At 39.3% G+C, this 12,634-nt stretch overlaps 1 long non-coding RNA gene across 2 annotated transcripts; it reads right to left on the bottom strand.

The window, feature by feature from the left end:
* Positions 1–2,199: 2,199 nt before the first annotated feature.
* On the bottom strand, positions 2,200–9,727 carry LOC134677610 (uncharacterized). Of its 2 annotated transcripts, none has more exons than XR_010100056.1 (3): positions 7,808–8,359; positions 3,097–3,249; positions 2,200–2,527 (listed from the first exon to the last, which is right to left on the bottom strand). It is a non-coding gene; the product is annotated as an uncharacterized LOC134677610 (long non-coding RNA). The 2 variants fall into 2 exon arrangements; XR_010100057.1 differs by lacking the exon at positions 2,200–2,527 and adding an exon at positions 9,569–9,727 and having other exon boundaries at positions 2,629–3,249; positions 7,808–7,967.
* Between the last annotated feature and the right edge of the window lie 2,907 nt (positions 9,728–12,634).

Genomic DNA, 12,634 nt, shown 5'->3' with positions numbered 1-12,634 from the left:
GTTTTGTTTCTTTTTAAAAATAAAGGAATGTCTCCTTTAAGTAAAATGAGCCAGCTTAAGGATTTAAGGTAGTTTCCCTCCAGGGCCCGACTTATCTTTCCACCCTGTATATGGCATCCTATTTGAAAGCAATCCTACAATTATGGTCATACACGCCAAATTTGTCAAAATTGTTGTTATTACACCATCATCTGTAAATATGTAGTTAGTTAATAAGTTTGTGCGTGTATCCTACTAACATTTGTTGTAAGATTTAAATTAAAATGACGAAATTTATCCTTAGTTGGCCTTAAATAAATTAAATTAAATTATTAATCACAGGATAATTAAATAACAACAATCTTAACAAATATAGCGTGTATGATCATGATTGTAGGATTGCTTTCAAATAGGATCAATAAACATTCTTTGAATAGGTAGGTATATCTTCCTTTGACGTGGCTGCTATAGTCTTCAGAATTTGATTTGCCGTGTGATCATCGCTTTCTGGTTGCAACTTGGTGCCATCGAGGAATGTCCATAGTATATAGGTATATGAAAGAAAAATATTTATCACAATACCTTCTACTACTACAGGGCGGCACCTTTAACCTTATTTTGGCAGTGATAATAATATATCCTTACTTAATATAAAATAGGTTAGGTGTCTACATAATTGTGTATCAATAATATTTTCAGTGGCTCATCTCTGTTATATATATGTCGCAGTCGGATCGTATAATCCGCCGTATTACATTACGGCTAGCCGTTTTCAAAAACAGGGGCGTTTTGAAATGCGGCGGTTTAACGATTAGCCGTATTGAATGCGGCTGAATGAGTATCCGCCGGAATGTATTCGGCGCCATACGTTCTTCAACTCGGCTAGCCGTAATGTAATACAGCCAGTCATTAGCCGCCGCTTTGACAGTTTTTAGTTCCCATTTTTAACACTCGTGGCGCTGCCTGACAAACGCTGGGGTGTCCATCAAATCTGGAGTTTGTCGGACTGTTTCTTTTCAAAAAAAAAATTCCTTTGCAACTTAACTAGACGGAGCCCCGCTTGGCGGGGCTCCTATTTCTGGGCGGTTTGCCCTTCGGGCATCTGAAGCTACCTAACGAACCTAACCTACCTACCTATTGATTAAGTGAGACGTCCGTGAAAACATTACACTTTGGGGAAGAAAGCGTAGGTAGGTTAGGTTCGTTAGGTAACTTCAGATGCCCGAAGGGCAAACCGCCCAGAAATAGGAGCCCCGCTTGCGGGGCTCCGTCTATTTAAGTTGTGAAGGAAATGTTTTGGAAAAGAAACACATGTAGTGCGGTGGGACCATGGTAGAAATAAATTATATTGCAAACATTGTCAAACTCCGGTTACGTAGGCGACCAAAAGAACTTGTCACTCTACAATGTACGATGCGGCTAAACGTGGGCCGCCTTATTGAAGAACGTATCGCAGTGACAATCCGGCTAATCGTCGAACCGCCGCATTTCAAAACGCCCCTGTTTTTGAAAACGGCTAGCCGTAATGTAATACGGCGGATTATACGATCTGACTACGACATATATACTAGCTTTTCCCCGCGACATCTTCAGCGTGGAATTATTAATTTAGGTAGGTAGCTATTATTTTATTCAATCAGTTAAAGGGTAATTTCTTGAATGAAAACTACCCTTTGTCATTCCCCGGGACTCAAACTATCTCTATGTACCCAACTAAATCGTGCACCAGCGCCAGTGCTACACCGCGCGGGCGGGACAGTTCCTATTGACAAAGTTTGTTGTCCAGTTTGTGTTAAGTCCCCATACAAAGTTCCACCCCTTTAAGGGATGATTTCTGGAATAAAAACTATCCTATGTCCTTCCTCGGGACTATAATACCAATCTCTATACCATACCTATTTCAAATAAATCGGTTCAGTGGCTTAAGCGTGAAGAGGTAACAGACAAGACAGACAAACAGACAGCCACACTTTCGCCTTTATAATATTAAGTATGGATATGCACTAGTCCAAGCACCAAGGGCGTGTAAGCGATAAGATAGAGATTCCGTGTCGGTAAAAGACAATAGATAGGTACCTATATTAATAGTTGATCGCTGGCTGTTCACATTGCCGGCGAGGACTCTCTTTGCACTCTTTACTCGCAGCGATAAAAGCTGTCAACGATAAAGTCGCTTAGCGGTAGGTACTCGCTAAGCGATGTTCGCTTGGCGGTCGGAGAGACCATGCGACTAGAAAAAATAGTCGTATTGTTTTACCACATCTATATCGATATTACTAACGAACCTCTGTAACTCAAAAAAAAAGAAACTGTATTTTTACGTGTCTATGTATAATCACCTGCCTAATACGAATTTTAATGTGTTTTTAAGACTAACAAAAACCTACAAGAACCTCTCTAAGTCGATGCACTCTATAAGATAAAACCTCGTTAACACGAAGTTTTGGCGTTTCCCTTGAGATCCGTGCTATCGAGGTTCCACTGTACTACTATTCTGTGACTAAGGTTACAATACTTAATTCACGAAGGCTGATATTTGCTTGTAGACCTTCATCATCATCATCATCATCTCAGCCATAAGACGTCCACTGCTGAACATAGGCCTCCCCCTTGGACCTCCACTCGTACCGGTTGGAAGCGATCCGCATCCAGCGTCTTCCGGCGGCCTTAACAAGGTCGTCCGTCCATCTTGTGGGTGGACGTCCTACGCTGCGTTTGCTAGTCCGTGGTCTCCACTCGAGCACTTTTCGACTCCATCGGCCATCTTCTCTGCACGCAATGTGGCCTGCCCATTGCCACTTCAGCCTGCTAATCCGGTGGGCTATGTCGGTGACTTTAGTTCGTCTACGGATCTCCTCATTTCTGATTCGATCACGCAGAGAAACTCCGAGCATAGCCCTCTCCATAGCTCGTTGAGCGACTTTGAATTTTGAGATGGGGCCGATAGTGAAAGACCACGTTTCGGAGCCGTAAGTCATCACTGGTAACACACATTGATTAAAGACTTTCGTCTTGAGGCACTGAGGTATGTCGGACGAAAAGACATTACGTAGTTTCCCGAACGCTGCCCAACCAAGTTGGATTCGGCGGTTGACCTCCTTCTCGAAGCTTGTAGACCTTATTAACCTTAAATACGGTGTTTAAAACGTCAAACTCGCATTCAAAAACTCGCTTCGGTCGCAGCCGGACGCCCCAACTCGTTTCCAGTTTTATATTTCTAATCGCTTCTCGCTCATCGTTCTTGGTGAAACCAATGCCAGTATATTGAACCTAAAAAATAATATATTATATTTACATTTATAACACGAGGTACGATAAATATACCAATTATTTTACACTACTGAAAACTGCAACTAAAACGTTCGATATGTTTCGGAAATGTTTGGGCACAGTCATTTGTAAGGTCAAATATCCTCCCATCACCCATCTAATTAAATAAAATGTTCCGTAGGTTGTATGTATAACTTATATACAGGATACAGGTGTATAAAGACGGGCCAATAACACCTGCTTTGTAGGTATCTTAGTTCAGTCATTATAGATTTTGACCTGTGAATAATCAGTTCTTGGATTTTTTTTCGTAGGTCCCTCGGGGGGGTCAAGGGAGTATAAATTCAAAAAGTAGACTGAATCAGGCTTCTGTGTATATTCAAAAAACGGTTTTTCTTGAATAACTCGGGCATTTTTGATTTTACAGTAAAACCGTGAGGACAAAAATTGTAGGAAATTTGATTCTCTACAAGTTTGGTCCTCACAATTTTTCTTCTAGGATCGAGATTTTGGAAATTAAATTTTAAAAAAAGCGACAAGTTCCTAAACCTACGTATAATGAACACCAACTACGCCGGTATCGTCTTGGGTTGTCCCATTCGTTTTTCGTCAAGTTCTTAAATTAGTCCTATTCTGCTTTCGTCACCCATTCTACATTCGTCACAATCGTCGGTGGCTTTCAATGTAGAATGCGTGACGAAAGCAAAATAGGACTAATTTAAGAACTTGGCGAAAAACGAATAGGACGACCCAAGACGATACCACTACGCCATATTGGTTAGTACCATGCAACCCCGCGACCCGCCCCGGCTTCGCACGGGTTACACAAAACCTTAACAGATTATACACCTAAATCTTCCTCAAGAATCACTCTGTTGATAGATGAAAACCGCATGAAAATCCGATCTGTAGTTTTTGGGTCTATCGCGAACATACATACACACAAACAGCGCGGCGGGGGACTTGGTTTTATAAGGTGGAGTGATTCTATACTCGCTGTGGTCAGTTCTCTTCCTCCCTCTCTTCCGCCCGGGAGGGTATAAATAATAAATAATTAAAAGCCTAAGCCGAAACACCTATTAAATACTTGTCATGGAGAAGTTACTTTCTGGTCTTCATCAAAAAGTTCCATTCACCAAATAGCACTGTTTAAATGCAAATGTAAAAATATACTATAAGTACCTATATATAAAATATTTGAAAAGTTTCGTCTATTCTTTCTGGAACCCATCACCAGAAATAGGTCTCGACTAAAATGATGCTTAAAAATAACTTGCAGATTAAACATAACGAAGAAGACATATTGCCAAACGTGAAATACGCGTCGTTAGGGTGTTCCAGCTGGTCTTCATCAGCAGTTCCACTTCATTAAATATCACTCATTTTATTTAATCTGAATGCTTGATCATCATATGATTCAACAACAAATTTAAATGTATTATGTCTGTAAGATTAGACGAGTTAGGAATAAATTCTTACGGAATGATCATTCACAGAGATAGGTAGAAAGATGGACAGACGGACGGATGCACAGACGGATAGACGGACAGACGGACGGACGGACGGACAGACGGACAATAAAGTGATCCTAAAAGTGTCCTGTTTTTTCCTTATGAAGTACGGAAACCTAAAGAATTACTTTCTGCTTATCATAGCGTTCTTTCTTTAGACATACGAGTACTTTATAGTAAGTAATAATCGTATTAACTTTATTCCTCTTCAACTCGATACCTACACCCGTTCCCGAGATAAAGGGCCTTGACTTGACAGACAGACAGACGGACGGATAGACAGACAGACGGACAGACGGATAGACGGACGGATAACGAATTGATCCTTAAAGGGTCCCGTTTTTTCCTTTTGAGGTACGGGACCTAAAAAAATAACTTGTACTGATCATAGCGATCTTTGTTTGGACATATCGTATAGTAATACTCGTATTTACTTTACACCTCTTATTACATATTTCGGTCCCTTTTACATATTACTTACATAGGTGAAAGAAAAACTATTAAGTTAAGTATGTATACCTATATATATACTAATATTATTTATAGTACCAAAAAATCTACTTACTAACATACCTACACGTAATTTAAAAAAACCGGCCAAGTGCGAGTCGGACTCGCGTTTCTAGGGTTCCGTACATAAGTCCGACTCACGCTTGACTGCACATTTCTAATAGGTTTTCCTGTCATCTACAAGTGAAGATTTTATGTATTTATATTTTGTGTATTTTTTGTATTTCAAAATTTTAGACTTAGTAGTTTCGGAGATAAAGTAACTTTTAGGCTATTTTCTTAAATAACTTCGAATAAATGTATTTTAAAATTATTAAAAAAAAACTACTACTAATTTACATATGTGTACCAAATTTCAACTTAACACGTTCGCGGACGCGGATTGCATAGCATCCGTTTTTGCACTACTCCTGGTGACGCGTATGCTATAGCATCCGTTATTCGTTTTAAATTTCTGCGTTGAAATGCTTATCAATCCGCTTTACCACAGTATAATATTATTCACCAACTTTTCCTCTACCAGTCACCAGAATCAAAGTTTGCATACTGCCATATTACATAGTTTTATCGAAGTTAAAAATTATCCTGTGACGTCTCCAATTGGGCCCCCCTTTCTGTGACGCACCTGTTATAGCATTCGTCTTTGTATGGGAGCTCCCTTAGTAGCCCGGCAGGTGCGTCTGGGAGTAGACACATGAAATTTGGGTGATTTTCGTGCGCGATAGCGATTTTGACGGATTTTTATAAAATCGTAATTAATGTTTTTCTTACAATTTCTTTAAGTTTTTCAATGTGTTTTAATAAACGAACATATTTACTAGTGGTTTATTGTGCTACAATCAAATTTTGATAACGGTGAATGTGAAAAAGTGAGGCATGAATGTGTATACCTAGCATTCAAGTAATTACGTTACTAGTCATAGTTTTGATGGTATAATTGTGAATTATAAGCCTGCTGGCGCTCGATCATCACCTCTTACAAGGTAAGAACCTTACTGACAAGTATTGTGGCATAATTCTTGTATATTTCACGCCTTATGTTTGGTGCAGATGCATTCGAAAAATAATATAAAGTTGGGTGAATCATCGCCTGACAGGAAAAGTGGTGGACGCTTTACGTCCAAAACTTAACGCGGCGGTGCCTTACAGGGAACTCTAAAAGTGTAATGCGGACGAGATTGACGCTTTTGAGAAGTGGTGTTGGCGTAAAATGCTGCGTATACCTTGAACAGCTAGAAAAACAAACCACTCTATTTTAGAGAGCTCAACATTGCCCTTTCGGCTCTCTGCAATATGCCATGAGTGGGCCCTTTAGATTCTTCAGACATATGATGCGGTCTCCAACGCAGGATGTGTAGTATCACATAATTTTAGGTCGAATGAATGGCGAACGTGCTTGGGATGGGGCATGTATGAGATGGACACAATATGACAATGATAAGCAATGAGGGAACAAAACAGAAGTAGAAAAATGTTTGAAGACGCCAGCAATGAGTCTTTAGAGCAAAGATCTTTACTCTAGGCAGTCAGAATTCTCAGCCATCAAGTTCATCGACCACGATGAATGAATGCTATAACATGCGATGTCACATAAGATCACATCTTGACTACGTCATGTGACAGACATGCTTATGCATCCGAATTGTAGAGCATTTGTTGTCATATAGCGTATAAAAAATATACTTCATATTGACGCGGATTGCATAGCATTCGCCTTGCATAGCATTACGCGTCATATACAAACCTAAAATATATATTTGCAGTGACAGGAATGCTATAACAGTCCCAAAATCTCCATACAAAATTTAGGTGTCCAAACGGTGTGACTGAGCGTCCGCGAACGTGTTAATTGGTCCAGTAGTTTTGGAGCAAATAGGCTGTGACAGACGGACAGACAGACGCACGAGTGATCCTATAAGGGCTCCGTTTTTTTTCTTTTTGACGTACGGAACGCTAAAAACAAACCTCCTATGAGTAGATCCACTTCACTAAATGTCACTTTTTTTGAACGTAAATACTTGCTTTATTGATGAAAACACAAAAATCGCTATATGTATGCCTACTTATAAGATTCGAGGAGTTCGGATGGACCCATCATCAGAACTGGGATTTGATAAAAACGGGATACCTATACTTTAAAAAAAAATCCAAATCGGTTCACCACCGCCAACCGGTTGAAATTCTAACCTACGAGTAAGTAGTGGCTTACAAAATTAAAAATACCTACTTTCCAAATTTCATTATAATATAGTTTTTGAGTAAAATTGCTGTGGCATATGGACGGATAGACGGACAATTCTACCTTAGTGTACTTATGAGCTTAATCACAGAATAAATAATAGTACTAAGTACAGAAGACTCACTCTCTAACAAAACGCGTCTGTTACGATCAGCACAGATATGGCCGCTAGGTGGCGACAGCGCCACGCGCGGCTTATGGCAAACCCCAAAATTGGAGCCGAACGGACGTACTTTTAGCTACCTGTAGCAAAGCAACGAAATCGCGGAGTGAGACACGTCAGTTAATATTTACTTACTTCTTTTTTTTACTTTGAGACATTCTTAGCGGTAAACGTATTCGCTATGGCCGAAAACAGTTTATAGATGATTATCTTATATCGATGCTTTAAATTATTGTTGCTTTCCCACAGCCATCGTAAATTTATTATCTTTTAAACTTTCGTTTTTCATGCGTTCCTGAAACCATAAAGTAACTATAATCTGTGCTGAAACTGAACAAATCTGTACACATGAACACTGAAGAACGTGAGATTGATGGAAGAAAATAATGCCAAAACCTGAAAGCTGAAATCTAAATTTGAAGAATGTAGCAGAATGCATTGAGCACTGTCAGTTTTTTGATATTCCATATTCCATAATATCAATATCCAGAGAGGAAAATTGCGACTACGTTTGTATGGAGAACCGGACATCCCCTTGCCTCTTAATAATATGCTTCGGCACATGATTACACATATTTATATGTAGGTACGTGCATTGTATTTCCATATCTTACAAGCAGAGAGCCAGACGGTGCTTGCTGGATATTGGTTTCTGAAATCTTCGACTAAGTCTTGGGTCATATGAAAATAAAGTTCTTTACATAACATTGTATAATATTTTCCTTTTTCATAATGTTTTTATATAATATGCATTTTTTTCTTGGATATAAATTTATTGACTTCGATTGACGTGTTTATTATTTTCGTTACTATGACAGCGTGAACATTGAAAAAAAAAAATATAACGTGAAGGTTGAGTCCGCAGGTGAAGGTACAGTGACATTTATAGTTGATCAAGCAGATTTTGTCAGTAGAAAAAGGCGGCAAATTTGAAAAATGTACGCGCGAAGGGATATCGACTCATAGAAAATTTGAATTTCGCGCCTTTTATAACTGAAAAGATTTGCTTGACCATCTATATAACTCACACAAGCAAGAAGCACCAACGACGATTTAAATTAATATGATAAGCATTTAAATAGCAACTTTTTGGCGTTTATCGTGCGTACTTCTATTCGTCTTTTGGGAAAAATTACCACAAACAAAGGGCCTACGGTGAAACACGAAATTCCAAATTCGTTAACTGCCACTCTATCACTCTTGCATATCCGAGCGATAGAGTGGCAGATAAAGAAATATCGCTTTTCGGGTTTCGCGGCAGGCTGTAAACAAACCGCCTTGATCCATCAATGTTATATAAGTAGTTGGTCAAACCAATTTGTCAGTCAGTAAGAACCGGGAAATCTATAGTCGTCCTTTTCTTTTGGGTGCTAGTACTAGTGTAAAGTGTAAGACAAAGATTGTATGATTGTCTCTGTCTAATATGATTGAAAGGAGACAACCTTTGAAAAAACTATATTTATTCGAAACATCTGTGAAAACTTGATTACTTATGCATGCAAATTTTCAGCTTAATTGAACACCCGGGAAGTGGGTATTTAGATTTGATTGATACAAACAAACAACGGGGCAGGTGAAAGTGAAACTACATAAAAGCTTGTAAAAATGTGGCTTCTGGAATTTCCAAGTTCTATTGGAATTTCAGATGAAAACGTCCTTATTGCATTTGAAGCATAAAGACGTACCCTTATTATTTTATGGAAAGCCACAAATAACAACCAATTCGAGGCTACTATTATTAAGGTGGCAAAATACGAGTAGGTCAAAGTAACTCGTAAGCCTCGTAACACAAAATAAGTTTCACAGAACAAAATTATTTACATATTCTAATAAAAGGACTGAAGTGTAGTGCTGCGAAGAAACGGTATTTTAATGACATAATTTTATTATGGATACCTATACATGGTAGAAGAAGACAAGTAGGCATGGAATCCTCCATTTTGCGTGGTCTGACGCATCTGGCCGGGCTTTCCCGATTTTCTGTCGATGTCTGTGAAGACCTTTCGTCACAAAATACCTAAAATAATAAGTTTTAAATTAATCAAAAACTCTCCAGTTTGCTATTTATTCAAACTGAAAACATCCAAATTTCTAAGTCGTTATACGACCGGTGTCTTATATGCCACTGAAAATTCAACATCAATAACAACTAATTAGGCATAGCGTCCAATGTAGAGAATGGCACAGGCACTTAGTTCTTACGAATTTTACCTGAATTTATTAATCAAAGGAGCTGATGTAAAAGTGAGTTGGGAAAGTTGGCAGCTAGTCGCCGAAGGTCCGGTTTTCCAGAGTTTAGCCCCTAATCAAGTAATCATGCACCTCACATACCCTGGCTCATGGCTTAGGGCTTTTAACAACACAATAAATGCTTATTTTGCCGCTTTCTCCACTATCTCTCCCTGCCATCTAACCCAGAGGGGAAAAATATATACCTTATTGTGGCTACTCCATCTTCCTCATGATAATTATTTTACTTCACAGAAAAGCAATTGGTTAAGATAGTTACAACAAAGTCATTGTTAATAGCCGGGGTTAGGACCCACGACCATTGGTTTAAAAATTATACTTTTTACCTATATGATTTGTAAGTATGTTTATAATAAATCTGTTTTCTTTTTGCCATTTTGAAGTAGTATTGTATCGCTTTATATTATTATTTGTCAATTATTTTTTTAATCATAGACAATTGTCACATGTTCGTTTCATGATAGATCTACACCCACGCAACTGCATGTCATGTTCTTGCGGTTTACTTTTATAACGCCAAGATCGAAATTTGACTGCTAACTCCATCTTGCGTCCAGTAGAAGAATCAAAGTATTGTAGAAAAATGAGCATGCAGTTTACTCTATGCCGTAGGATCCCCTTTTGAATGTCATAAATCCAAATATGGCAGCCATACCCATCGACAAAAAAGTCTAGTTTCATTGACAGTTACGATCACAAGTTGTCAAATGTAACAACTTGCGATACATTGTGATCCTAACTAGAGCTGGGACACGTTGGCAAAATGCGTACCAAAAGTACGTTTCTATGAAAATACCAGTTTTACGTGTACCACCCCAAATAGGCAATTTACGTGTTTACCGTACTTAAGCGACTTACAAATAAGGGTTATTTATGCAAATATCGACTTTTCATTAGTCTGATCTGACGTATCGTGACGTTTTGAGCCAAGGCCATTAATCAAATGACATATTAACAATGTAAAAATTATTTCCATTATTTTTTGATCCAACAGACACCCAGACGACTGTCTGTTAACAAAAAAATATTTTACTTAAAGTAAAAATAAGAATGGAGGTACGAGGTGTTGGCAACTTCATATTTGTTATATTTCGAAAAATAGAGTCCGTGCTTTTAAATACTCTACAAACAAAACGTCGTCCATTAGGAAAAACCTGTCCCAAAAACTATTTCAGTACAACACCCCCACCTCTAGTGTGGATAGAGTTCACTGACAGGTGGTGATTGTACGCGATTCCACAAGTCATGATTTATCCGCATCAACTGGATATCCTCATGATACGTCAAATGTCCGTTCTCGAATACACCCCCTGGGGCCAAATTCGACACGTACAACTGTCAGATTTCGCATCTACGTCAAATCAACAGTTGATTTTATCGCATTCTGAGTTATGATTCCATCAACGGTGGATAATATCATTTGGTACAACCAAAACTCCACTCTAAACTAAGGGTGGTTCGGTTTGGTTTGCTTGTCACCCTAACTGTGGATTGTTAATGTCAAATTTTGACATTGTACGTATTCGAGAACTTATGATTTTTCCCACATCAACGGGAGATCAACACGATACGTCAAACGTCGCTTGTCGAATAGGGGTCCTGTTGATTTGTCATGGACGCGAAATCTGACAGTTGTACGTGTCGAATTTGGCCCGGTTACCATCAGTTTGTCACTGACATAAACGCCGTCGAGAACGTAATTTACTTTCTATACATCCCGTTTGCACTAATATGCGAGTGCGAGCGAGATGTATAGAAAGTAAATTACGTTCTCGACGGCGTTTATGTCAGTGACAAACTGATGGTAACGGTACAGGCGTGTCTCACTCCGCGATTTCGTCGCTTTGCTACAGGTAGCTAAAAGAACATCCGCTCGGCGCTAATTTTGGGGTTTGCCATAAGCCGCGCGTGGCGCTGTCGCCACCTAGCGGCCATATCTGTGCTGATTGTAACAGACGCGTTTTGTTAGACAGTGAGTCTTCTGTACTTAGTACTATTATTTATTCTGTGGCCACAGCCCAAACAGTATTCTAAACGTGCTGGCGCAGCGCTGGGACTCGCCTGTGTTCGCGCGCTGGGTGCGGCTGCACGCGCCGCCGGGCGCCGCACCACGCCGCTTTTAGGGCCCCCCCACATCTGGCGTCTTTCGAGCGTCGGCGTCTACAATACTATGGCCGCTGCTCGACGCAACGTCGACGCAGCGTCGACGCAACTGCGCAGCGACGTCATTTTCCATAGCGCTGACCAGACGCCGACAGACGCCGACGCTCGAAAGACGCTAGATGCTAGATGTGGACGCTAGACGCCCTTAGTTGCAAATAATTATTTTTGTTTGTTTTTATGTTCTTTTTATCACTAACATAGATTTATAAGTGTTGTTGAGCCTTGTACTAACAAGAATATGGTTTTTTTTATTCGAAATAAAAATATTGAATTGAATTTATTCTGTGGTCCAGTCGACGGCGCCGAGTTCGCTATAGAACCTATATTTTATACAATTGTGATATAATATAATAGAGAGCTTTTCAGTCGAGTAGGGGAGAGCGGGGTTAAACGTGCCGATTTTCATAAAATACAAATTTGATCTATGAAAACAGTGTGAATAAGGTATGTGGGTTGCGCTATATTAAATAATGATTATTTGCGTCTCTGAGTAGCGATATTATTTTGTGCATCGTTAAACAGTTTTTTTACCAGATTTTTTTTATGAGA

The sequence above is a fragment of the Cydia fagiglandana genome, chromosome 26, assembly GCF_963556715.1.
Source record: "Cydia fagiglandana chromosome 26, ilCydFagi1.1, whole genome shotgun sequence".
NCBI lineage: Eukaryota > Metazoa > Arthropoda > Insecta > Lepidoptera > Tortricidae > Cydia > Cydia fagiglandana.
This window is presented reverse-complemented; position numbering and strand designations above follow the sequence as displayed.